General features: G+C 31.7%; 1 protein-coding gene and 1 long non-coding RNA gene across 5 annotated transcripts in view; one reads left to right on the top strand and one right to left on the bottom strand.

Moving 5' to 3' along the window:
• LOC139092937 (RNA-binding protein Musashi homolog Rbp6-like) overlaps positions 1–25,406 on the top strand; it is a 219,802-nt gene that overhangs the window by 110,098 nt on the left and 84,298 nt on the right. The gene's annotated exons all lie outside the window — the stretch shown is intronic.
• LOC139092938 (uncharacterized) lies at positions 13,582–18,941 on the bottom strand. 3 transcript variants are annotated; one of them, XR_011544653.1, is made up of 4 exons: positions 18,870–18,896; positions 18,641–18,789; positions 14,316–14,417; positions 13,582–14,131 (listed from the first exon to the last, which is right to left on the bottom strand). It is a non-coding gene; the product is annotated as an uncharacterized lncRNA (long non-coding RNA). The 3 variants fall into 3 exon arrangements; XR_011544651.1 differs by lacking the exon at positions 18,641–18,789 and having other exon boundaries at positions 18,870–18,941; XR_011544652.1 differs by lacking the exon at positions 18,870–18,896 and having other exon boundaries at positions 18,641–18,851.

Genomic DNA, 25,406 nt, shown 5'->3' on the forward strand with positions numbered 1-25,406 from the left:
ACCAACAAACAAATAAATGAACTCATGGACGAATGGAAATAAGAAATTGTCATAATTTCGCGTACATAAACAGCACAGAATCACAGATAGAGAAAAAATTATTCAAAAGTCATCAACTTTGATCCTTTTTCGATTCATTTTCCACATTTTCTTGTCCTCATCATACATATTTATGCGGTACGGCGCATTATTGCTGATATTGTTGTTATTGTTGTCGTTGGCCCTCCGACGAGATGATGATGATGTTGTTGATATTTTTTGCATAGGCGCTTTTATTCTGGCGAAGCGGAGTAATGAAATTCCGGCATAAAAAAGCACGATTATTGGCTTCTCGCTGTCGACGACTTAGAGGGCCTTTTTCCAAAAAAAAAGAATTTATCTCGTTGGATATGTTGGATAGACAGAGATGGATGGATGTTTTGTGAGAAAAAGATGAAAATTTTTATTCTTGCCAGTTAATGCAAAATGAGAAATATTGTGTATGATTTTTATGATGATGATAATCGTTATAATTGAGAATATTGGAATTAGAACTTTGGAATAGACATAGAGACATGAATATGAGGATTTTAATGTGGTAATCACTACCAGTTTGGTATTAAGTATTAAAATTTACAAAAGAAATAACATAGAAATTGAAATGAATTTCAAATTCAGACTAATTTGTAGATTTAGAGATGTTATAGACAAAATTATTGTCTTAGACTTAATGCCATATTTAAACAAATTAGTATGAGCAAGCATGCACATGTGATTCATGCGAATTCTAGGAATTAGCCTAGTAAATGCTGCAATATTCCGGAATTAAGGACGATACCTCTCACTTTACGATACTAAATGCATTATTACTAACTTACTTATTGCATCCATGTTCCTATGTGGAGCTTAGTTCACAACCAAATAATATCTGTCCGATTCTGTTGCTGACTTTGCGATCTAAATCTGTTACTAGCTCTGAAAAGCACTATTACTCACACTGTTTAAGTGTTGTTGTTTAAAGGTACTCAGTATCGAGTGTTCTCGGGCTTGATCCAGAGAACTTGTAGAAACTGAGACTTTGGAAGACCTTGAGTGTCGCATCATAGTACTGTCTTGTCTAATCACTTGACAAATTGGTCCCTGATTTCTCTTGTACTTCCCATGTTCATCAGTCCATTTTGGATATTTTATCGAAATATCTTTAATGAACATAACTCAAAAGTACACTGAAATCTCTCAAAAATTACTAAACTTTAAGTAATAGACAGTAGTAACATTAAAGTTCCTCCAAATAACATAATTTCCATCAACAAGTTTACATTCCATAACTTCTAAATCACAAAATGCCATCCAATTTCTAAACAAAAAATCTGTTCTCAATATCTCAACAAATAAATCATCAATTTCCATCAAAAATGTTTCCTAGATCTCAAAAATAATGAGCAAAAAAATTCTTTAAAAAATCTGATTAAATCTCTGACACAAAAAAAAATGTATCTCATCCAAGGGTATGACTGATATCTACATACACAGGGGTAAAAGGCGGAATAAGAAAAGTTTTTTTGTTAAGAGCATAATCAAATAAAAAAAAGGAGGCGAAAAAAAATGAGAGAAGAAAACTTTTTTCATTATCTAAACATGGCAAGAATGAGCTTAAAATGTATATTTATATACAAAAAAAATATTTTCTCACATTTGCTTCTCATTTTGCATGTATTTGCGCTGTTAAAGGACGAGAAAGAAAAAAAAAACTCATTTTTTAGAATTTTTTCTTCTTAATTTTTTTGTACTTTACTGTATCTTGTTGTGCTGTTTTTAAGACATCGCGGGAATAGCTGAAGGTACGAAATACGATAAATAATTCTTTTTTACTAGCTATTTTGAATTCATTCACTGATATTATGATGTCTTTATGAGATTATTATTATGAAGAAGAAATGGCAAAAAGCGAGTAAATGATGGCGTGCATGTGTGTGGGATGGAATCGACTTAAAAAAAAGAAAAGGTGAATTTTTAATAAAAATGAATATTTTTTATAGAATATTTATGGATATGCATATAAATAAGAATTGGGGTAAGAATGGGAATGGTTAGAATAACAATATGCTGAATTTTGAAAGGGTTTTCAAAGTTGAGGTCAGTGGAGATGCATCCATGTTTGGGACAAAGGCTATTGACTCTTTTGTTCTAAGACTCTGATTTAGATTATACCCATAATAACTTAAATTGGCTTTTTAAACGCTTAATCGACAGCAGTATTCAATTATAAATGACTTTCCTTATTCTTTGCATTTCGTGGCTATTGATAATGGGCTTGCTCAGCCTAAACACTCATTAATACCCTTCTCCGGTTGTACTCATCATTCAGGTGGTTTGAATAGCCAAGATGCACTACGAGGAGGTGAAGTGCATGGGTATGAGAGGATGAAGAACCACCTGTCACTACCCATTACAAACCCTTAACCAGATACCCCAAATCAAAACTCACATCATAGACATACTCAACCCAAAAGAAGAAAAAAAACTAAAAAAAGTTCAATACCAAAATGCCATAAAATATATAATCCAATCTAATCATACCTAGGTGCAGTATTTTACAACCAAAAGTTTCAATTTACGACTTCCATGCATTATCCCTTAAAATATATTCCACATGCAATCATACATGCATAGAGGTGAAAAAGCACATAATTTTTGGATTCATTCAAGTAAAGCTCACAGTGTCTTTGGCATTATCATCACCAACACCTCTACCCTTTCATGTAGATCTATAAAAAATAATATATTTCCATCTATCTTCTAACGCATTATCTAAAGGAAGAATACAAAAGAAGGAAGAAGTAGCAAAAAGTGAAAAATTTTCAGCAACATATTATGCTTTATGTCATACCTGAAAAGAAAATAAAAAAAAATAAAAACTTTATCATCATAGAAATTTATATCAACATTTTTTTCACATTAGGAAAGTAGAAATGAATGGTAGGATGAGGATGATAAAGCACATACACAAATACTCGCGTATGAAAGCACAAGAAATTTATATTAAAAGTTGTAGAAACGCATTCATTTCACCGCTAATTTTATAAATGTATTTTCTCCTTTTTCTAATAATAAATATTGTGTTTTTGGTGCTTTTTATCTCTTCACATTCATTCATTTTCCTTCTTTGTCTTTGGTTTGATGCTCTACTCTGGCATTTTTCCACTTGAATGCTTATTTGATAAAATAATAAAGTTATGATTAAATTTTTTCGTATATGTTATACATATATTAGAGTTTTTCTATTGCTATTGTTAATACTTAGTGCTATAAAAGAAATTAAATGGATATAATGATGATATTAAAGTTTGGAGAGGAAGTATTGAAGGAAGTGATTGAGTAAGCGTCATGTATGCGCATTATGGAAGTGAAGATGTGTATTAAACACTAATATTAAGCACTAAATTCAATTATTTTGCAACAAAACTCAACATTTGAGCAATTAGGTTCAAAAATTGAGCAACCAAGTTAAAAAATTAGCAAAAAAGTGCAAATTTGAGCAACAAAATGGAAAAATTTAACTAAATGGTTCAAAAATTGAGCAACAAATTTCAAAATTGAGCAATAATGCTCAAATATGAGCAAAAACACTTGAAAATTAAGCCACAAGGTTCAAAAATTAAGCAACAAGGCCAAAAATTTAGCAACAAAATTTAAAAATTGGCAATAAAGTTCAAAATTTGAGAAATAGCTAATATATGAGCAACACAGCTAAAAATTGAGCCGCAAGAATCAAAAATTAAGCAACAAAGTTCAAAAATTGAGCAAAAAATTCAAAAATTGAGCAACAAAATTCGAAAATTGATCAAAAGTTGAAAATTTTTGAAGAATTCTTCTAAAAATCTTGAGGAAAAAAGTCACAAAACAGACAAAAAGTCAAGCATCTGACTCCCAAACATCCCATCAATCTTAGCCATAAATAAAAGACATCTATTCAATTTATAGAATGAATTAAAATGTTTCAGTATTATATGTATAATTGCCATTGATACAATAGCTGGCATAAAAATTCCTCCTTTTTTACCTACAGATCCATTTTTCGTAAACTTTGTCTGTTTTTTCCATGGATCTCTCCCCTCCATTCAGTTGGATATGAGAATACATAGCATCATAAGAATTATTGTGTCGTAAATCAATTTTAAGTACTTTTTTTGTCTTTAATCGTTTGCTTTTACTGTTGGTAACTGTGCCATCTTTCGCGAAATTTTCTTCTCGAACTTCTTTTGTTATCATACATTATATTACACACCTTAATGTATTCTATTGTGGAACAGAAAATTTCCCTGCTTATTCGCTTTTAATAAATATGTATGTATGTAACACATACAATAAATGATGACATACAATGTTAGTGCTGTGATATATTGTTATGTTACTTTTACGGTTTAGATGCTCTTGCTATTATTATAGCAAAATTAAAATTAAAATGTGGAAAGCTCTTATAACAACATTTACTGTCGTATATGTGCGCATCATCTTCATATCTTAATTTTTTCTACTCATTCCATGCATATCAAGTCGATTTTGACACATGCACAAATAAGAAAGTTTCTAATTTTATGAAAATTTTCAATTCTTTTGTGTGTTCATAAACAAACACACACAATGCGATTTGCTGTTGATAAAATGAATTGGATGTCTTCATCATTTAATGAATCTCGTATGTGCAGTTTTCATCTGTCGAGACAACGATGATGATGAGAATTTTCTTTCTCTTTCGTTGCTATTTTCAATAAAATTTATGAGATGATGGAAACTTTTATTAAAATTAGTTGGATGCAAGGGATGGGCATTATTGGAGTAATTCATCTGCTTACAGTAATCTTGTTTGTAAGTGGAGCTTTGGTTACAATTTGAAGCTTTACGATTTGACTCTGGTGCTGTCTATATCCACTAGAATAGAATAAAGGTTAGGGTCCGCCGATGACGAAAGGCACTGCGATCTACGATCTGCTGTACCACTTACTAACTTACTTACTATGCTAGTCGTATAGATCAATTGTGATCCATGGTCTTCCTCAGATGGAGCTTGGAGCTTGAAACTAGCTCTATCGCTGGCTACCGCTTGCCAATTTTCAATATCAAATGCAATACTTGTCCTGTCAACCAGTTTGTACAAATTCACTGACTGCATGTTAAATTGTCATTCTTTCTTCACTATTCTACCACTAAGTAGTTGTTGGAGCTTCAAGACACCGCTTCTTGTGTTAGTAAATGTCTTTTAGGCTACTTGACTATCTCATTTAATAGCTGATTCTGTAGCTACTAAGAGATCTTAATGATAAACCCTTAAGACGTCCAGCATTTTGGATATCTATGGCTATAACTCAATAACATGCCCACCACTAAATTCCCAATAAAATCCCACCTACCCACAACACCCCACCATGTGGTTTGTCTTCACTAATTACTTTTTAAACATTTGTCAAGTCTCAACATACCTCGACATGAATAAATTTATTTATTTCTTACACGCCCATATAGAAGCCTCATACTAAGAGCTTCTAAAAATAAAAGAAATGAAAATTTATTTTATTTTTTGCCTACCATCAAAAAGGAAATAAAAGTAAACAGCACGTGGATCATTAATAGATTTTTATCAAACACATTCAATTTTGTGCTGTCAAGATGGGGCTGTAATTTATGGATTAAGATATGTATTTTTTGATCGGTTAGGTGATTGAGGAGGAATTTGCGTGGGATTTGGAGAATTTTAAGTGGGTTTTTTTTGGTAAAATGCTGTTCCTTATCAAAATTATGTCAATCTTTAAAAATTCTTCAATATTTTTGAATTTTTTACATCATTTAAATGTCACATCGTGTCTACAGAACAATATCATCCAAACAATGTTACCACTTAGTTCCCAACAAACTTCCCACCCCTTTTTGTTGCTCATTTCCCGTTCATTTCATTGCTGAACTTTTACTCGATAGAAAATTCATCATTCACATTTCATAAAAATTTTCTAAACACGACATAGACGAAAATAAGAAGCGCGAAAACTTATTATTTTGTTGAAATCATAAAAAAAAGTGGAAAAAGAAGAACATGAGACAGAACAAAAAGGAGCAGTCGAGTAAAATTGGAGAATAACAAAAAATGGCACGTAATGCATTAGTTTTAAATTATGGAAAGATGAACAATAAATTCACACTTTGTACAATATATAAACGTTATTTAGGTTATGTTCTGTAAGAAGCAGCACACAAAAAAAATGTAACGAGAAAGGAGATAGATGAGATGATACTATAAATTGTAAAAACATACATTACCGAAAACCATAAAATATCATGTAATTTTACATCGCTCCGAATCTGCTACTTCTGCTTTACTTTTAAAACCCCCTTCTTACTACCGTTATACGGGTGCCTTTACTCTTTCAATCATTTTATGTAAAGATGTGCTTATGCCTTTGATACTTTTCTCTGCTTCCTTTTGTCTGGTTTAAAATTGTGATGATGATGATGATGGTGGTGGCTGTAATGATGATCATGATATTTGGGGAGGTAGTTTGGGGATGGTGGGTGTCTAAATCTTGTAATAGTTAGAATCCTAACCTCAAATGCAATGCTAAGTTGCAAAAATCCAAGGTTTTATGGGTTTGAGCTACCTTCTTACTTAGTTCTTTGGCCGTGCAGATCAATTTTGATCCATTTTTCCCATTGAAGTCACCTAAAGTTAGTCATGCATATCACTGGTTACTGCTTGTCAATTTCCGATTCAAAGGGCAAAGGTATCCCTACAGTCAGCTCTTTTCCATGAGTTCCTTGACTGCCCATGTGATATCTTGTCATTTACAATGGAAGACTTAAGAACCTTACTTAATGGAGGGTCCACAGGTCTTCTAATAACATGTTCAGTCCAACGAAGCTGGTTGACATTGATGTCATCCTCAGTTAACATTCCCTAATCATTATAAATTGGATTTTTTAAAGCATTTGAGCCCCCCAAGAGTCCCAATCTTCAAGTATATGAAAATCCTTCAAAACTAGTCATCCATACAAGCATTCCTTACATTTTACTACCCTTAAAGCTATTTTAAAGACATATTCTCAACATTTTCCTAGAAAAAACTCAAATAACCCATAGAACATCAATAAATTTACACCCCCTGATTAATGACGGTGGTACCATAATGTATATTTTCCACTTTTTTACACTCCTAACACATAATTTTCCATCCAACACACGAAAATAAAAAAAAGAATGTTTTGTGAGATCAGATGTATATGTATATGCTGTGCAAAATTGCTTCAACATACACGCACATACCGACAAGCATTTATAAATGTTCACAAAAAAAAAGTGAAATATTTTTTAAGTTTATTGCCGCAGCAGAAAAAAGAAGGAAATTAGGATAAGCAAATTACAGTGACGATAATGTATGTATATGTACAGTAAACGACTTATATATGGGAAGGAAATAGAAGGTAATAATGGCAATGTTAAACATTAATTTTTTTTTTTTGGCAGTTCTGTTCTTTGTCAGTGAAAATTTATTTATTTTTGCCAAATTTAATATTAAACATACATTGAAATAGCTGACTATAGCTCATTTATGTCTGAATGTATAAATTCTCATAACAATTTAACTTTGTCTGTTATTTGCCTAGTTTTATTTTTGTGTACATGTGTGTGGCGTGGAGTGAAAATTTTAATAATAATCATGTGCTGAAAAATTATGAGCCTTTTTCTGATGATGAATGGAGGATGATTTAGATATGCATTTTTGAAATCATCATAATATTCATGAAAATAGATAGATTTATGCTGTATTTTATTTGTCGAGTGCAATAACAGCTCTTGGGTGCTCTTTTTATATATTTTCAACAAAGTTAGTGAAATTTAAAGGTTTTGTTCAATTTTTAGATGCTTTGTGGCTTTTATAGTCTGTGAACTAATAGCTGAAGACCTAGACACTAGGGAATATTGAACTTTGTGACTTTAAGGACTTAATTTTCATATCAACATTCGGAAATAATTGAACAAATTCATGAAAAGCTTTAAAATGTATTAAAATACAGATTGTCCCTTCCACATGCTCCCTGCCATCCCAGGCATTAAATCAAATTGAAATTTAAATCATATTTGGCATCTCCACAGTCATTACAGCATCCATTCACCCTCCATTCAGTTACAACACAATATTTAAATCCTAATTATAAATCCCATTTGAAAAAGCCAGAGAGGTTATTAATTCGATTGACCGATGGGTAATAATCTGTACGACAATCATAGGCCTTTTTTTTTGTTTGAATGCAATTAATGCTAATTAATTTCGATGAATTAAATCTATGGGTGATAATTATAATGACATGAAATTTACACATTATTTATATTTTAAATGTGAGGGAATTTTAAATGGATGTTGAAGCTGTTGCAGAGCTGTTTGTGAGGTGAATTGTGGATTGAACTGTTTGTTTTCCCGAGGAACCTAATGAGGCAGTCAGCCGTCAGGATGCAGTTAGGGCAACTTTGTGTCTCACAGTTAATATAGCGACGTAGCTCTTAAAACACGTTGTGCTGTTCAGGTTTACTAATCTGAGTCTGTAAAAATTGGTAAAAATTCATTGAAAATGCAAAAAAATCCAGCCGGCATGGGTCTGGGATGAGAATAAATTCAGTAGAGTCTAACCTCAGTCTAGTCAATTTTTTAACTCCTAGTGCCTTCCAGGACTATTCCCAAAACTACGTAATAACAGCAATAACTCGCCCAATTCACAAACTTCAACTACCAAATATTTAGCACAAATTCACAAAAAAATAAATCAATTCCCCTCAAATATAATGATTAAAAACAAATTTTCAGCTCTCCCTTCAAATTCCACTATAATTATTTTATTATTGATTTTCAAACATCGGAAGTGCAAATTTATTTTTCAGCACAATGACAAAATAATACAAAAAAAAAATTGCATCAAAACTTGAAAGGAAAAAAACAATTTTTTGTTGATTTTGATGTTGAACATTATTTTTTTGTGTGTTTGTGCTTATCGAGGTCGAAATATTTATTTTTAGCTACCATAATTTTCGGAATAAACAAAATAAATAAATAATTTTTGTATAAAAAATAGGAAAAAATTGTAAAATTTTTGCCTATAGCTGGAAGGGATGGTGTTTTTGGTTCAGGGTTGTTGACTTGAAGTCGTGATTTTAGGTCTTGTAGCTGTGGAATTGAAGATTATAACCTAAAAATTGTTAAAATTCAAAAATATAAATTTTGAGCATCAATTCCTCAACACCAAGCAATAATCCGGACTCAGAACCTCCGTAAGTCCACCTAAGGCCAGAATTTACCAAATCTGCCATATATTCCAGTGTGATCAACCACCTTAAAGCGGCTCGGCACCAACTAACTTCCAAAAGCCTTTATATTCATTCCGACACTAAATCTCCCTTTTATGAAGTCGATAAACAGCAGAAAAAAAGGCAACAAAAAAAAAAACTTTTTATTCATTTTACGATCATCACATTGAAATAATAATAAAGTCATATATTAGCGCTACTGCCTTCATTATATCCTGACTATCCGATGAGGTCACAAAACTTATTTACCACTTTATCCACACTAGTATACTTTAATGACTGTAGGAATGAATAGTGAGGTTGTTTGGTGCCGTACACTTATTTTTTATTATACAAGAAGCAGAAAAAAAACATAAAAAGGAAGCAAAAAAATGATTTTTTTATAACATTTCATGCTCCTCATATGAGATATATTATGATAAGACATAAATGTCGTCATGAATAGCAGCAGCAATGACGATATTAATTTTTGATCAAGTACTTCTTTTTTTTTGTTATTTAAATGACATTCGAGGGGGACATGAATGAGTGGATGTGGATGTTGGGATTAGATGATGTTGGATGGATGTATGGCATGGATTGTTAATTATTCATAACGGCTTAAATTATTCCTCCTTTCATTTTACATATCCTTTATGCCTGTATATATGAAAATGTATTTTCTAGGATTTTTTTTTTTCAAATTGTAATGAGGTTGAATGGGAAGTTTTGTAGGATACAAAATATTTCGAGTGGATGCTCAGGCTTTTGTTTATTGTGAACTCTTTAAAAATGCTGAATTTGTGATTTTATAGAATTTTTCGAGTGGATTTTGATGGAAATATTTGAATGCAGACCTAAGGGACACATTAGGGTGATGAATTGCATGTAATTGCATGTAGATGCATTCATCATGATGTCGTATCCGAACAGACAAAGAGTATGGACATGAGTATGCTCACAAAAGTGATTATATCCATTATATTACCTATGAGTATGCTCATTTAGGTGAGTATACTCATTGTCTGTTAAGAGTCAAGGCCATGAAACATCAAGGTGTCGCCAAGAGGTGCATTTACAGCTTCATCGTCATGTTGTGTCACTCGGGCATGATTTGGCTTGTAAGAATTGACAAATCTTCATCTAAATATGAAGCAACTGCTTTTAAATTCGACTAAAATTGAAAATTATATGAGTAAATGTACAAAATTTCAAAATAATTATGTAAATCCATCCCCTACCCAACTAAACCCTTAATTTCTTCAAAAAGCAATTTTCAATTCAAATCAACTTTCAATTTACAATTCAACATTTTTTTAATAAAATTCCATCCAACCCCATTTAACCAACAGAAATTTCTATTAGTCGTCCAATCTAAAAAACTTTCCATTTAGCATCAAAATTACCCAATTTTTTTTTGTGTTCCATCCCCAACATATATTCAACATATTTTTTAAAACAAAACCATGTCAGAAATTTTTCTTTCTTTTTCACTTCCAACAACAACAAAAAAAGGGGGTATTTAAAAGCATATACACAAAAGCAACATTTAACAATGAAATGAAAATAATATGCATACACATTGTTGAAAATGAGAGAGAAACAAGAAGAGATTGTAAGATATTTTTTGTGTGCTGGAAAGGAGCTGTATATATTTTTAGTAAAGTTGTACACATGTTCGCAAGAACCTTTTTTTAATTACATGATGATAAAAATTATATACATTTTACTCTCGTCTTATGTAAATTGTGGAGAATTGAGAGGAACAAAAAAATCTCGGTATGAAATTGATATTAAACGCAGTCGTTGTGGATGTTTGTGTAGTGGAAGGTAAATGTTGGAATTTTGGGGGGTGCATGCTTTGGTTCCTCCAACTGGGGGAACATTGATACAAAGTGAACTAGGAATTTAAACTTGTTATAGTCATAATATTACTTACTCCTACTTACTGGAACCATGCTCCGACTTGGAGCCTAGGTTGCTACAAAATGCTTTCCATCTGACTCTGTTGCTGGCTGTATCACAAAGCTTGTACAAATTCTCAGTTTTGACATCTAACTGGCATTCCTTCATTAACGTCCTACGCCATTTTGCTATAGTCATGATATAGTTAGTTGCTATTAAAGTTACCTGAATGGCTCAAATTGGTTAATCGATCAAAAATATAGCACTAGACTGGTATGGCTCTGACTTTGTGCTAGATTCAGTTTGAATCCCGACTTCTACCATCCTGGATCCATATTTTAATTCGATTGACTGATTTGTACTATTTAGGCTATTTTTGGATCCAAATGTCTGGAATCAAATCCCTTTTTGATTCGATTTGTTGTCTTTCAAAGCGATCATACAGCTAGTTGATTAAAAACATGTTCATCCAGTCTATAGCTCTCAAAAAAGATCTGATATTAACAAATATTCCTTACTAGTCATAGCTATTAAGGTTACTTAAGCCTGAATCTAAAGATACTTATATAAATTACCCAAAATATCATGAACATGCTCCTGACTTAATTCAAAACAGACATCCTAAAAATTATCAACCCTGACCCCCTCCCCTCATTCTCACATCCTCCCATAAAAATATTCTCTCCAAAAAACGTCCTTCTTCTTCTACACTTATTAACACAATACTGTATACAGTCATGAATATGTGTATTTGTATAAAGGTACTTATTTGCTCAATCTACATACTACACATTATTTTCATAATATTCATTTAGATATCCTTGCATGTCTCCCATTATACATAAAATGTAAGTGTACATATTATGTATAAATGTAATATGTAATGAGAGGAAAAAAGAATCAGGCAGCCATGAAAGATTTTTATGGCACCATATATAGAAGAACCTTTATAATAAAGAAGAAGTAACGCAAGCAACAGAAAAGAAATCTCTGAAAAAAAAAAACGTGTAGATGGTAAAAAGTGCTTTTGAAATAATTGACTGGATTTAGTTAAATACATTTCATAGAGGATGTAAGCTAATGTTTATAGCACATGAAACTGTAGATATACACGATGCTATAGAGAGGTGATGCTTTAATGACACCATCCTTTTTAACAAACTGTTGTCACAATCAGGTAGAAAAAAGGGACAATTTAAATAACAAGGATGGATATGCAGGATATAGAGATGGGCGAAAATTTTAGAAAATCGACCTTAAAGTGACACAAAAAAACTAATAGATAAACGTGTCTCTGCAGTTGCTCATAGTTTTAATGATATTTTCCTAAGGATTAATTTTTAATTCCATTCTATATGCTCACTATTATCATAAATGCAATCATGAGCTTAATTTAATTTCCATTCCTAAAAAAATGAGAGCAAAAAAGGGATTAAAAATTAAAAGTTAATGAGATGCAAATCATTATTATTAGTTTTAATGTTATAAAGAATAAATTTTTATTAATGCACATGGATTTAATCTCATAAAAAATTGTTTGTTCCAGTTCCCGTGTGGATTGGTCGTCTTTTCAGCTTTTGTGTTCTCTTTGTGGTCAGGAATGTTGGATGGGAAAAATTGTTTAATTAATGGCACACATTTTTACATATGTTCTCGTGCTGTGTTAATTATTGTGATGATGATGGACATGTTTGAGGGATTTTGAGGTTTTAAGTGACTGAATAATGATGCTTTAAGACTTGTGATGTTGAAATTGGATTGTTTGTGATGGGATTATGACATTTTTGAAGGGAATGTAAGATTTTTTTGATGAAATATTGCTTAATGGATGCTGTTGCTATGGCAAGCTCTACTTCCCGTCCTTTAAAAATAGTAAGAACTTATGATTGTGCTCTAGAATTGAAGGTCTTCCTGAAATGACAAATTTGTACAAAATACCCCCTTAAATTGAATTGTTGATGCATTTTTGGATAGGAATTATGAATATTCTTACAAATTTGAAGGATTTAAGGCCTAATTTAAGAAAATTTTCAAAGAATCTCGACAGATAATGAACATACTCATCTGACTTCAATGCTTTTTCACTCTCACGTGAGTGCAATCAATATACATCAAAGAATGCCCTAAAAAACAACTCATTCCTCTCTACACTTCAAAAATAAACTCACAACAGCCACAAAACTTCAAATGACATATTTCTAAAACGACATTATTGATGGTGCAGTCAAGTATTTCTGACACATATAGATCGAGTCAAACACCACAAAAAAGTGTCTGTGTTTTTAAAAAAAATTTAATTTTCTTAATGTCCATGCATTCAACTCGACAAAACAAAACAAGGAATTCACATAAATCAAATAGACACTAAAGTATCAAATTTCATACACAATATTTTATTTCCACATTTTTCTTCTTCACAATTCCTCATTTTTTTAAACCTAAAGAGAAAAAAAAAACATATAAACTTTTCAATTCTTAAATGTCAACCCAGTGAAGGAAGGAACAAAGAGCACAAAAAAAATGAATCTTCTCCATTTCACTGACTTTCTCGTCTTTTTTTTTCATCCGTTTCTGTTAAAATTCAATTGATTCAATGCTGCTGCCAGAAATTTTGACGCTACTTGAAACCGACTTGGATGATGAACTGACTTTGGTGCTTGATGATTTAATAGACGTTGATGAGCTCACTGAATGTGAAACTGATTTTTGTACACTTTCTGATTTCTGAAGATTTTCTGACACCGAGCTCGATGATGTTTCCGACACACTTTTTTGTACACTTTCTTGAACACTCTTTTCTGCTTTTTGAACTAAGCTTGACTGAACATTTCCGTCAATTCTTTGCTCGACACTTTCCGCAACGCTCTTTGCCGATCTGCTCGCAGATTCAATGACACCCGTCGCTGTTTTTTCAATGCTTGACTGCAAAAAAATTATTGAGGAAATTAAATTTTCAATAAAAAAAAAAGCAAGCACAAAAAAAAATAACGAGAGAAACATGACATGGCATTCAGTAGGTAAATATATTCATGTTAGGTGTATGTGTCACCTGCATAAAGCACATTCTCTCGTCTTTTTTTTTCATTTTAATTTATTTAATTTATACCTCAGCTGAACTTTCCGATGAAGCAGTCGAACTTCTCTGAACGTTACCGTTATTCACTTCAACAAGATCCATTTTTTAGTCAATATATGTATATGTACGGTTCTGCAACAACGAGAAGAAGAAAAAATATAAAAAAAAATGAAAATCTGGTTGGAAAATTGCTGACTGTCGACTATTAAATGAAATGAAATGAAATGAATGAGATGGAAATGGGAACAAATAAAAATGTTGAATATTGAGAGAACTAGATGTGAGAGTTTGCGATGTACTATGAGTTTTGTTTTTCGAAGACTTTTGGGGATTAAAGAGTTAAATGAGTAGAATTTTCAGGCTAGACTGAGTTGTTTGAATTGGTTGGGCGAATTGGAGAGAATTATTTGAGTTTATGGTTGATTAAAGCTGGAATAATGTAGATTACGAGTAGATTAGGTACTAAAAATTGCAGGGCTTGACCAAATCAAATGCCCAGGCTTGTGAATACACATAATCCAGATGTAGTATTAAGTTTGGGAACCTCTAAGTGCTTACAATTCAGAATATTGTTTGAAGCACTAGAAAATCTGATTTTTGACCACAATTTTCTTTACTAGTGGCAAATTAAGGAAAATTTGGAGATTCTTCTGTCATTTTCCAAGTTATTCCTTCAAAATGCTAATAATGAAGCACGCTGCCGGCTTTAAATTGATATTAGCCATTAATTTCTATCAAACCTAGCTTCATGTCGTCTTTTAACTTTCCTTGAACTCTTCTAATTAACCTAGCATTAAACCTACTTCATATAACTGATTTATGAATTTTCATGACATCCCAAATGACACTTAGAAGTAAAATTATGCATTTAACAGCTACAACTCTCATAAATCTCCTTTCCCTTTCCATCTCGATTCATTTTCAAAAAAAAAAAATAAACCGCACACAATAAAAATGCCATAAAAATATTACAAAACAGAATCATAGACTCAAAACATCAAACTATAACAGAATGACAAATGATGAAAATCATATACATAAATACACATAAATTGAGAGACAGCAGCGAGTTGAATGAATAAAAAAAAATCAATAAAATAGGAAAAAAAAATTTAAATGACAAGTGAGAGAATAAAAAAATTGCGAATGGAAAACAGCTGAAAAACGTTTTGAAGCGCGTCGCACACGACTGTGTTTTTAAAAATATTCCAATCCCTACAATTGCCTGTCTGCTTGCTCTAACGATGACGACGATGATGTTCGTCTATTTTTTGTTCTACACTTTTTTTTATTCATTTTCGAGTTTTTCTAGCCAGGTTGCCTTTAAGAGCTGTCATAAAAATAGACACTTCACCTGCTTTTTTCACGTTATGAATGCGCTATTATGCCTGACACTTTTCGGGAATCCCAATGGCAAATTTTTGAAGGGGGATATTATATTTTTGGAAGATAAATTAAATGAAAAATGAGGTATGGAACATTTCAGTTTTTTTTTCGTCGAAAATGAATTACAACAGCGGTTGTAATAACATCAAATGACTCGGCATAAACTGTTTCACAATTTCACTCTCATACTTTCGTCTAATGGCACTGAAAATGTATTTCCTTTGATCGAAATAAACACAAAAGTGTGAGAAATGTTTAATATCAAAAAGTAAAAGAAGAAGTGAGCATTAAGTAATAAACAGATGTGATGGAATTAATATTTCTGTGTCACTGTGTCGTTTTGAGAATTGTGGATGGTTTAATGGGTTTTGGAATGAATAGTTATGGAGTCAATTATTGGAGAGTAATGACTTTTTGTGTAGAAAGTATTAAGGTATTCTAGAATACTTTTAAATGAATTTGCAGATTCATTTTGAATACTTTAGGTATAGTAAGTTGGTAGGAGATTGTGAGGCTGAATTCTAAATGAATATTCCTTCAATTCTTTAAATAGCTCAGTAGAAATAGCGAATTATTTGATTCCAGGTCGACATGTCTCTAGCTTGTGATCAGATTCAGGGAAATCCGGCTTAATGCTTGGCTCATGTTTGCTTGAGGCATGACTTTCCGCTATTTCAACGCCTAGTGCGAACCAGGAATGTCTCTTAATGATGAAATAGTTTATATTTTGTGGAATATTATTTGCAATAATAATCAGTTTAACTTTTACAAAAATTCTAGAAGACTTTGAGCTCTATACAGACCCTAATCTTCTATAATTCTGCAATTTCCTCAAAAATTGATGATTTAACAGATCTAAGATTGCAGTATCTATTCAATTTAAGCAGATTTTTAACAATTCTCAATATATTTGAAGATTAAATCAATATTAACCTCATTTGCATCAAAAAATCAATCAAAATCATGCCAATGAACCCTCCTCATACCCTCCACAATCTACAACAATATTCCTTAATCGTTAAATTCATTCAAAAACCTCCCAAAACACAATATTAACAATTTATCCGCATGCCCAACAATTCAAATAAAAGCAGGAGCAAAACAAAATCCCTCGAGGCATCATTAATACAATAATTTACATTCCTGCTTTAATACTGCTCTGCACTGTTTATTTTCATTCAATTTTTCCTCTCCTCTGTGCTTCTATTAAGACTATATTATTCACTTTTCTGATTTAATTCATTTCTTTAATATTCGCTTAAATTTATACGGCACAAGAATAATTCTTAGTTCTTCTTCATCATCATCGTCTTCTTCTTCTTCGTACGCAAATAATTCATCTTCTTATTCCAATTTTTATTTCTCGCATTATCTCTTCTTTAATATAAGAAATAATACGTAAGAAAATAATGTTCAGATTGGAATGTGAGGAATTTTTTTCTCACGTTGAATATTTTTAGCCATGATGAGAATGAATTTCAAATCTTCTAGAAAAAGTAAGACTTACACAAAGTAGAAGATTAAATTTGAATTTTCAAGTTACTTTTTTTTGGCAAATCAGGAAGTTTTTAAGGTTTAGACGGAACTGAATATTCTTTAAAATTCACTTTAACCTTGACTACAAAATATATCAACTAATTACTAGCTTTACAATCCACAATTTCTCATTTATAACACGTTTATATCAGAGTTGTTTAATTCATGCCGCAAGCTATAATCATAAACAATATTATTTCAACAATACTATCAAAAATTGTATTGAAAGTCACGTCGTGATTCGATTCTGCTCGTTAAAATGTCTAAATTAAACATTTGCTGCTTGATTTGTATAATTTTAATTCTCGCGAATCTTGTTAAGAAGACGGCTGACTCATTAAAGAGTAAATTGAATGACTAATTCATAACTTTAATAAGATTAAAGGTTCTTGACTTGTTTCTGCTTGAATTGGGATCAATTTTGTTTTTGGAAAAGTGGATTTGTCACTTTTGAACATGTGTTTTTGTGGGATATTGATGATTTCCTGGCAGACAAAGAGCTTGCTCACTCCAAATACACTAGATGAGCATATTCGTGAGCTTATTATGCTCTTGCAAGCACGCTAGGAATTCTTTTTGGTTTAGAATTGATTTTCTTCTGGATCTGACTTTGGGAGGCATTCCTTTCTGTATAACTAATGTTCCTACATCTAAGGGATCATCTTAAACTTTAATAATAACAAAATATTACTAAGAACTTATCTAAAATACAAAAAACCATTAGAATCAATCCAAAAACTCATAATCAACCTTCAAAACCTTTCAAAATTCAAGATACAAATTGAAAGCCGGTGAAAATATTCAAACTGAATACAAAATACTTCGAGACAGACTTCACAAACAATGTAAAAAAAAAGTTAGGAACATTGCCAAAAATCCAAGTCTAATATAGAAATTCCAACATATTCACCTCAATTCGGTATATAATTCATAACCAATCTTGTAAGTCTCACAGAAAATTTTTAAAAAATTAATGAGTTTCCTATTCAGAGCCAAAATTATTATTCAGACGAGAATATAAGCTGACAAGCATGTCTAAGCCTTGACATAAATATGCCGACGATCTTTTTTCTAATGCGTAAATCGCTATTTAAAGGTGAATTTTGATGCTGAAAATCTTTCATTCTCTGCCTTTAACTTCCTCATCCTCTTTACTTACAAACCAGTAAGCATAAAATCTCACAAGAACTTCAGCATCATGAAAGATAATTTAAATTGCATTAAAAGTAAATTGCTTGTATTTTGAATGATTTGTAATGGATATTTGAGTCTGTACAGAAATAATTTTCGGCATTCAATGCACGTCGTATTGTTTCAGTTTTAGATAGAGAATTTTACACTTAACAAATATCACAAAATATCCCCAAAAATTGTAGCAATAACCAACAACAATAAGAGCAAATAGACATTCACAGAGCACTCAAGAAACTCACTTCAAGTTCTTCTGTTTTCCTTTCGCTTGCTTATATATTTTGAATGTGTGAATAATTTTAAGAACTTTAATTTAAAATTCAAAGATTGTTTCACAAATAGTAAAAATCCTGATGCTGTCTGCTCCTTGCTTGTCTCTCTTATTCTCTTTCTTAAGTATATGTATGTATATATGTATTTTTGATATGTTCTGTTACTGTATTATTATACTATAATAACTAAACTATTTACCCAACTGTTCTGTTCAAATATTCAGCCACAACTGAGATGTGAAAGGAACAATCATCGGAATTATAAATAAAAGTTTCAAGCTATAGTAAATGTAGCATGTGTTTGTGCTATGTACAATATGAAAAATCTTTCTTAAACATTTTCTCAGCTTTTCTTAGACAAGTGTAGCAGGAATTTTGTGGATGTGTAGGATAATATAAGCATTTTGGGGATTTTGTTGTTATTTTAAGGTTTGGATGGATGGATTTGGAGATGGGGAAGTGAAATTTGAATTATTTTGTGCATGCTGGGTTTAAGATATGAGGAATGGTTCTGTAATTCTAGTGAAATTGTTGGCAACTGTTGTAAGCCACGGTTCTCCAAATTGACCAAGACCTTCTAGTCTAGGTCACGGAATCTGTCGAGATCAGGGTGAGATTGAGACTCAGAAGAATTCTATTACTTCGCAGGTCGGACAGATCAATTGTGATCCATTTCCTCCCTTAGACGTCTCCTAAAGCTGTCTTCCGTCTGCCAATTACCCAAACCAAGTGCCATGATATCTTTATCAACAGCTTCTCTCCGTGTGTTCTTGAGCTTCGGTCTCGATCTCAAAAATTCGTAGAAATCGGTAAATTCTTCTTCTATACAGGGCTCGAAGACTTGAGTCGAGTCGACTTTTTCATACAAAATTCGAGTCGACTTATAGCTACGCTTTTGTAGCCCCAAGTGTTTCATGACTCATCTGGATAAATCTCATAACTCTTATACAACTCTAATAACTATATCCAAATGCTCACACAGATAAATGCGCCTCTACCTTCCCCAATACTCTAAACTAATCCACAAACTTATTGGCTACGAGGAAAGAAATTTCTTTTTTCTTTTCCTTCATCATCATCATCATCATCTGCAACAAAAGAATGAAATCATGACGTTTATTCGCCTTTTCTTTTCTTCTTCTTCACTCCTCGCTTACTTCATTGTGTTTACTTTTTTGAGTGAAAAATCTTTCTCTTAATATTACTCACCCGACATCTATTTTTAAGTTAAATTACTCAGCACAATAAAGCGCGGCGATATGATGACGATGACGATGATTATGAGAGATGTGAGAACACCCTGCCTTTATTCTCTTCCTTGTTAATATATGATGATTAATAAATAGATGTGAAATTAATTGAAATTTCTTTTTTTTTTTTGACACACATGTTAATTAATGTTTATGCAATTTTATAAAGCGACGACAACAACGATGTTGATGACTATTAAAATGCTTTTTGACGATGTGCTAAAGATTTAAGCAATTAATTATATTGAAATGATGAAAAAAATATTTTTTTGAATATACATACATAACATTACGCTGTGTTGTCTGAGTCATTTGCGGAAAGAAATTCCTTCAAGAGACAGACAAGTGATGATGGAATCAAAATGAGTAAGCAAATTGGATGGATGGGGGGAGAACAGATAAATAAGAAAATGAAGATGAGGAAATTATTTTTAAATTAAAATGTTGAGTGACTAATGATGATGAAATGGAGGGGCACCCTGTGAGGGGGAGGGGGTAAAAATAAATATTCATGACGTGGATTTTTGAGTCTTTAATAAGGAAATTTTTGAGATATTTTATGAATCAATTTAGGATGAAAATTACCGAGAAAATATTAATGAGTTTTATGAAAATTTTTCACTAAAATGTTTCAATTAAGAAAATCTCATCAAGATCTATTTCCATCTGCTACAATCTACAGTTTAAAGCTTTCTAAATTAAATTTCCTAAAATTCAACATGCGAAACTTTTAGAAAAAACAGAAAAAGATGCGCAAAAATTGATATTGAAAAGTCAACAACCGCATGTGGGGATTTGGAAAAAAAAGATTAATGAGCTGAACTGTATCAATAAAATACAATTTATTTCTGTTGAAATTCTCCTGGGGTAATTAAATACTGAAATATTAAGCCATTAAGTTAATTAACTTTAAATAAAGTTTACGCTTTATTTTTTTGTATTTGTGGGGGATTTTTCTGGTTAAACAAATTTAATTTGAGTTTTTTTAATGAAGAAAATTTGAGGAAAATTTAAAGGAAATGCTTGTAGATTATTGAAATTATTTCAAATTTTGGTAATTTTGATGGAAGGAAATTATGGAAATTTCTAAGAAATATTTAAAGATTATTAAATTTATTGCAAATTTTCATGAATTTTAAAACATTTTTATTTTAATTCTTACAATCAATCAATATTATAATCTATGTAAATTCTCAAAATTCTCAAAATTCTTTCATTTATTTTTGAAGATTTTCAAAAAACTGATTTCAATTGCTTTAAATTGACAATCAAATCGTAATCTTGACCTTCGAAAAATTTATTTATATTATTTATATTATCGAAAACCAATTTCATTGTCATCATTGAAGGTTACACAAAATTATTCTTCAATTCTTTTAGAAATAAATGTGTTCTATTTCCCACGAAATTGTCCTCAACTTTTATTTCTATTATTTTTCTGTAAATGTATTATTTAAAGAAATTCAGACTGAACATTTTGAAGAGAATATTTACTGTAAAATTGAATGGAACTCAAAATTTTCAATAGTTTGTTTACAACTTCTGTCTAATATAAATATTTTCAATCCCCACCTTCCATAATTTCTTAATTTGAACAAATCATCACCCTGAAAGACACACTAGGTGTGAGGAAGTTGAAAAACATTCTCAGCTGGTCGACTTGACTTTAGTCTGATTTCGAATTTTAACTCATTTGACAGAATCTCGTCAGATTAAGGACATTATATTTTGACTTTTTCACGATGTGTACCTTTCTGGCACTTTTAAAGCAATAATTAAAATAACTGTGTCACTTTCAAATTTTTGAAAATTTCACAAAATTACGAAATCGCAAAGAGTTTTCTCCTCTCGTTGTTTCTTTAATAGCTATCTTCCTATCGCGACTGTAAACAACACAAAAAATCTGCAAAATAACAAAAAATTCAAACAATTTTTTCACTTTCTAGAATATTCAATTATTCACACCTGTTTATTGCAAACATGCTCATTGTCAAGTTCATTTTAAAAATAACAATAGCCATAAAGTAGATTAATTGAGTGCGAAAATCTCAAGGATTAACAATTTCACTTTTATTGGCAAAGAAACATGTTGGGCTTTTAGAAAATTGCTGCTTAATCATTTGCTATATTTAACAGAAAGCAATTGAATTGAGACTGCAACAATTTAAATTCTGTTTATTGATCATATATGCCAAAATAAACAATCTGAAGAATTGAAAAATTTTCAAGAAAATTCAAAATAAGCTTGATAAATTTAATCAATAAGTAGCGCAGCCAGTAGGAGGGGCAGGAGGAGGGGAGGTGAGTGGGGTCGTTCTGGGAGTGATTTGAAATATTTTTGAATTTTTTGAAAATTCAGTGGATTTTTTGAAAGTTCTTCCAAGAAAAACCTAAAAATTTGAAGAATTCTTCCACAAAAGGAGGTTTGTGACCCCCTAAAGCTCCCCATGAATACACATTCCCTCCTACAAACCATCCCACCTTCCACCACCCAATTTCTCACCTCTCTCGCAATTACAAAACAGCTGCACGATATTATAAAATTCATATTTTATTTAAACGCCATGAGTAAGCTCAGCAAATATTGCAGCAAAAAAAAAGGTTCATAAAAATTCACGATTAAACAAACGCCGGAAAATGAGACGAGAATGAGAAAATTTTCACAAATGCAGCCAAACAAATGAATATGAAAATTTTTATCACATGACGTCAGCTTCTCTGAACAAGAACTGTAAATGAGTCTCTCAGATCTTGATAATTTTCATCAATTGACGTCAATTACTTTCCCGTTCCATTATGTAATTAAAGTGGAATGCAGATAGAGATTTTTATTTGTGGTGAGCATATACATGCTGCTTAAATTGATCAAAACTGATTTTCAAACTGATCTTTAGATTAATTTTGATGTGAAAAGTTTTAATTGGATAATTTTGGATAAGAAAAAGTTTGATTGATTTTGAGTTTGTTTTGTGATTTGAGAATTAAGTTAAGGGAAACATTTTTCGGGAATAATGAAAAATTTGTAAGCATTGAAAATTGTATTAAATTAGGGATGAAAGTATAGAGAAACTTTTTGATTAATTTTCAAACTAAGTTTATTTTTATCTGAAATTTTCCTTAATTTTTCAAATTTTACCTTTCTAAAAATTAATCCCACTGCATGTAACAGAGACTCACCATCCCGAGCGACACTTGACACTTGAGCGACACATGATGATGATGACATAATAATGGGAACAAGCTTAGAGCAATTGCTTAACACTTAAGGGGGTGATGGGGGTTAACAGTTATGTTACTGAATGCATATTGAGGTAGGGACGCATATTCACGGCTATTCACAGCGTTAACATGGGAGTAAGGCGTCTAAAATCCTTATTTTTAAGGATTCGTAATTTCCAAACGTTCTCTAAATGCTTTTGCACTTAACAGGCAAAGAGTATGCATTCAAGAGCTTGCTCATCTAAAAAATACTGGATGATCATGCTCGTGAGCATTGCACTTAGCTTATTCTGCTTTTGAGAGTACCTCCTTTGCCTGCTAGGGTATCATGTCGTATGAACGACACCAAATGACCATCTTATGACAAAAAATCATCATGCTTCCATCAAAATGAATGCATTAACATCATCATCATCATAATGTACCACTCGGGCATCCGAAATCCCACGCAAAAAATGTTAAATAACATAATCAGATCATTGACTCCCACAAAAGTTTTTCCCTTTTGCTCGTGTAACAAAGTTCGTCGCATAAATTGCTTCATTTCTCTTTTTTGGTCCTTCATTTCTCAACTTTTGATTGTTGAACTAAAAAAAGAAATTTCACATCATAATTTTTGTTCCTTTTTCTTTCAAAAAGAAAAACAAAACAAAAATGGAAAGTCCCATTCAAAGACCCTTACACGCCATTATCATTTTTGACTGTGAAAAATTTGCGACTTAATTTTCATCATAAATTATTGTGCGTACACATCTTTATGAAAATGTTGAGGATAAAAAGGAAGGCAAAAAAATATGCAAATAATGCAATCACGCTAACGATGGCTGCATTAATTAAAATGATTAAAATGTTTTTCTCGGCCTTCTTTTTCTCTCTCACTCTCTGTCCGTTGATTTCTCTTGTTCAATGTACTTAAATGCTGTTGGACGAGAGTTGGGGGTACGTACAAGGAGGAATGAAGAGAACGTCAAGAAATCACCGAAAGATATTTATTCCTTTTTGAACATTTTTTGAGAGATGAATGAAAATTTTTGGAGGGATGGAATTTTTGTTGTATTTATTTTGACTTAAAGTGTGGTTCAGAAAGAAGCAGAACAATTATTATTAACGGTCATTAGGGTTCAAATGGCATATGATGGTAAAATGGTAGAAAATGTATTTTGAGGGCAGGTTAGGGCTAGTTTTACGTCAAATCCAGCTTTACAGCGGCCTGACATCAGTAAAACGTTGGATAAATTGGTCAATACGTTTCCCGACATTAGTCCAGTAAATCATCGATTGGACATTAACTTAGTGGTTTAAAGTGAAGCACTTAGATCCCCCTTGGGTTTTATATTTTGGAATAGACCCCTAAATGGAGCATGCTGCAATGATTCGACCGTATATTTAATTAAAACATTGTAATTTGTGTATATTATAAAGTTCGTCTATAATTACAGGTCCGACGCTCTAACCATTTGACCATTGACGCTTTTTCGCTGCTCATCCTTAATTACAGGCATGCAACCTAATACGAACTTTAAGTACCACCCCAAAACTGCAAGCCTGTGACTTTAATATGCAGAAAATGCAGATTCGTGGTTCTTGGCCAAACCCTACTCTAATACATGTTTTCTTCATCATCCTTAACATCATTCTAACCTCAAAAAAATACAATTTTCATAGAAAAACATCAAAAAAATCCCCAAAAACAATTGATAATTGCAACAGAAACCAAAAAAATATCCCACATTGCCTAGAATTATTCTCCTTATTTAAAATTGACTTGCTTTCTCTTTTTTTTCTCATTTTCAATGTGCTCCTAAAGCCTCGTTAAAATTCCTCACTGATTAATGATTTTTTTATGTTGTTTCACTGAGAAAAAAAACGAGAGGATTCCAGCATAAAAAGAAGACTTCTATTTTTTGTGTGTTCTTCTCGCTCACACTAATTGAAGCAATTTATTTTGTTTTGACGAAGGACGAAAGTAAAATGTAAAGCGAAGGAGCATCAGAAGCAGTATCAGCACAGATGGATCGGTCGGTTCAAGAGGCAGGCGAGGGGGAAAATGCTGAATTGTTTTGCTCCGTTCCTTTTGCTGTGTACTGTGTATATTTTTGTATGGGATTCATTTAAATTTACAAAACGCAATCGTGGAAAAAAAGGAACTTGGAATTTCATTACGGACGATGACGATGGAGAAGAAAAAGAAGAAATTTTTTCAAGCACGGATTTTACATAATTCGAATTTTTTAAAGCTGTGTGCCTTTGAAGCTTGCGCAAATATT

Source organism: Chironomus tepperi, unplaced genomic scaffold (assembly GCF_022539635.2).
Source record: "Chironomus tepperi strain 1889 unplaced genomic scaffold, CSIRO-AGI_Ctep_v1 contig_316, whole genome shotgun sequence".
Taxonomy (NCBI): domain Eukaryota; kingdom Metazoa; phylum Arthropoda; class Insecta; order Diptera; family Chironomidae; genus Chironomus; species Chironomus tepperi.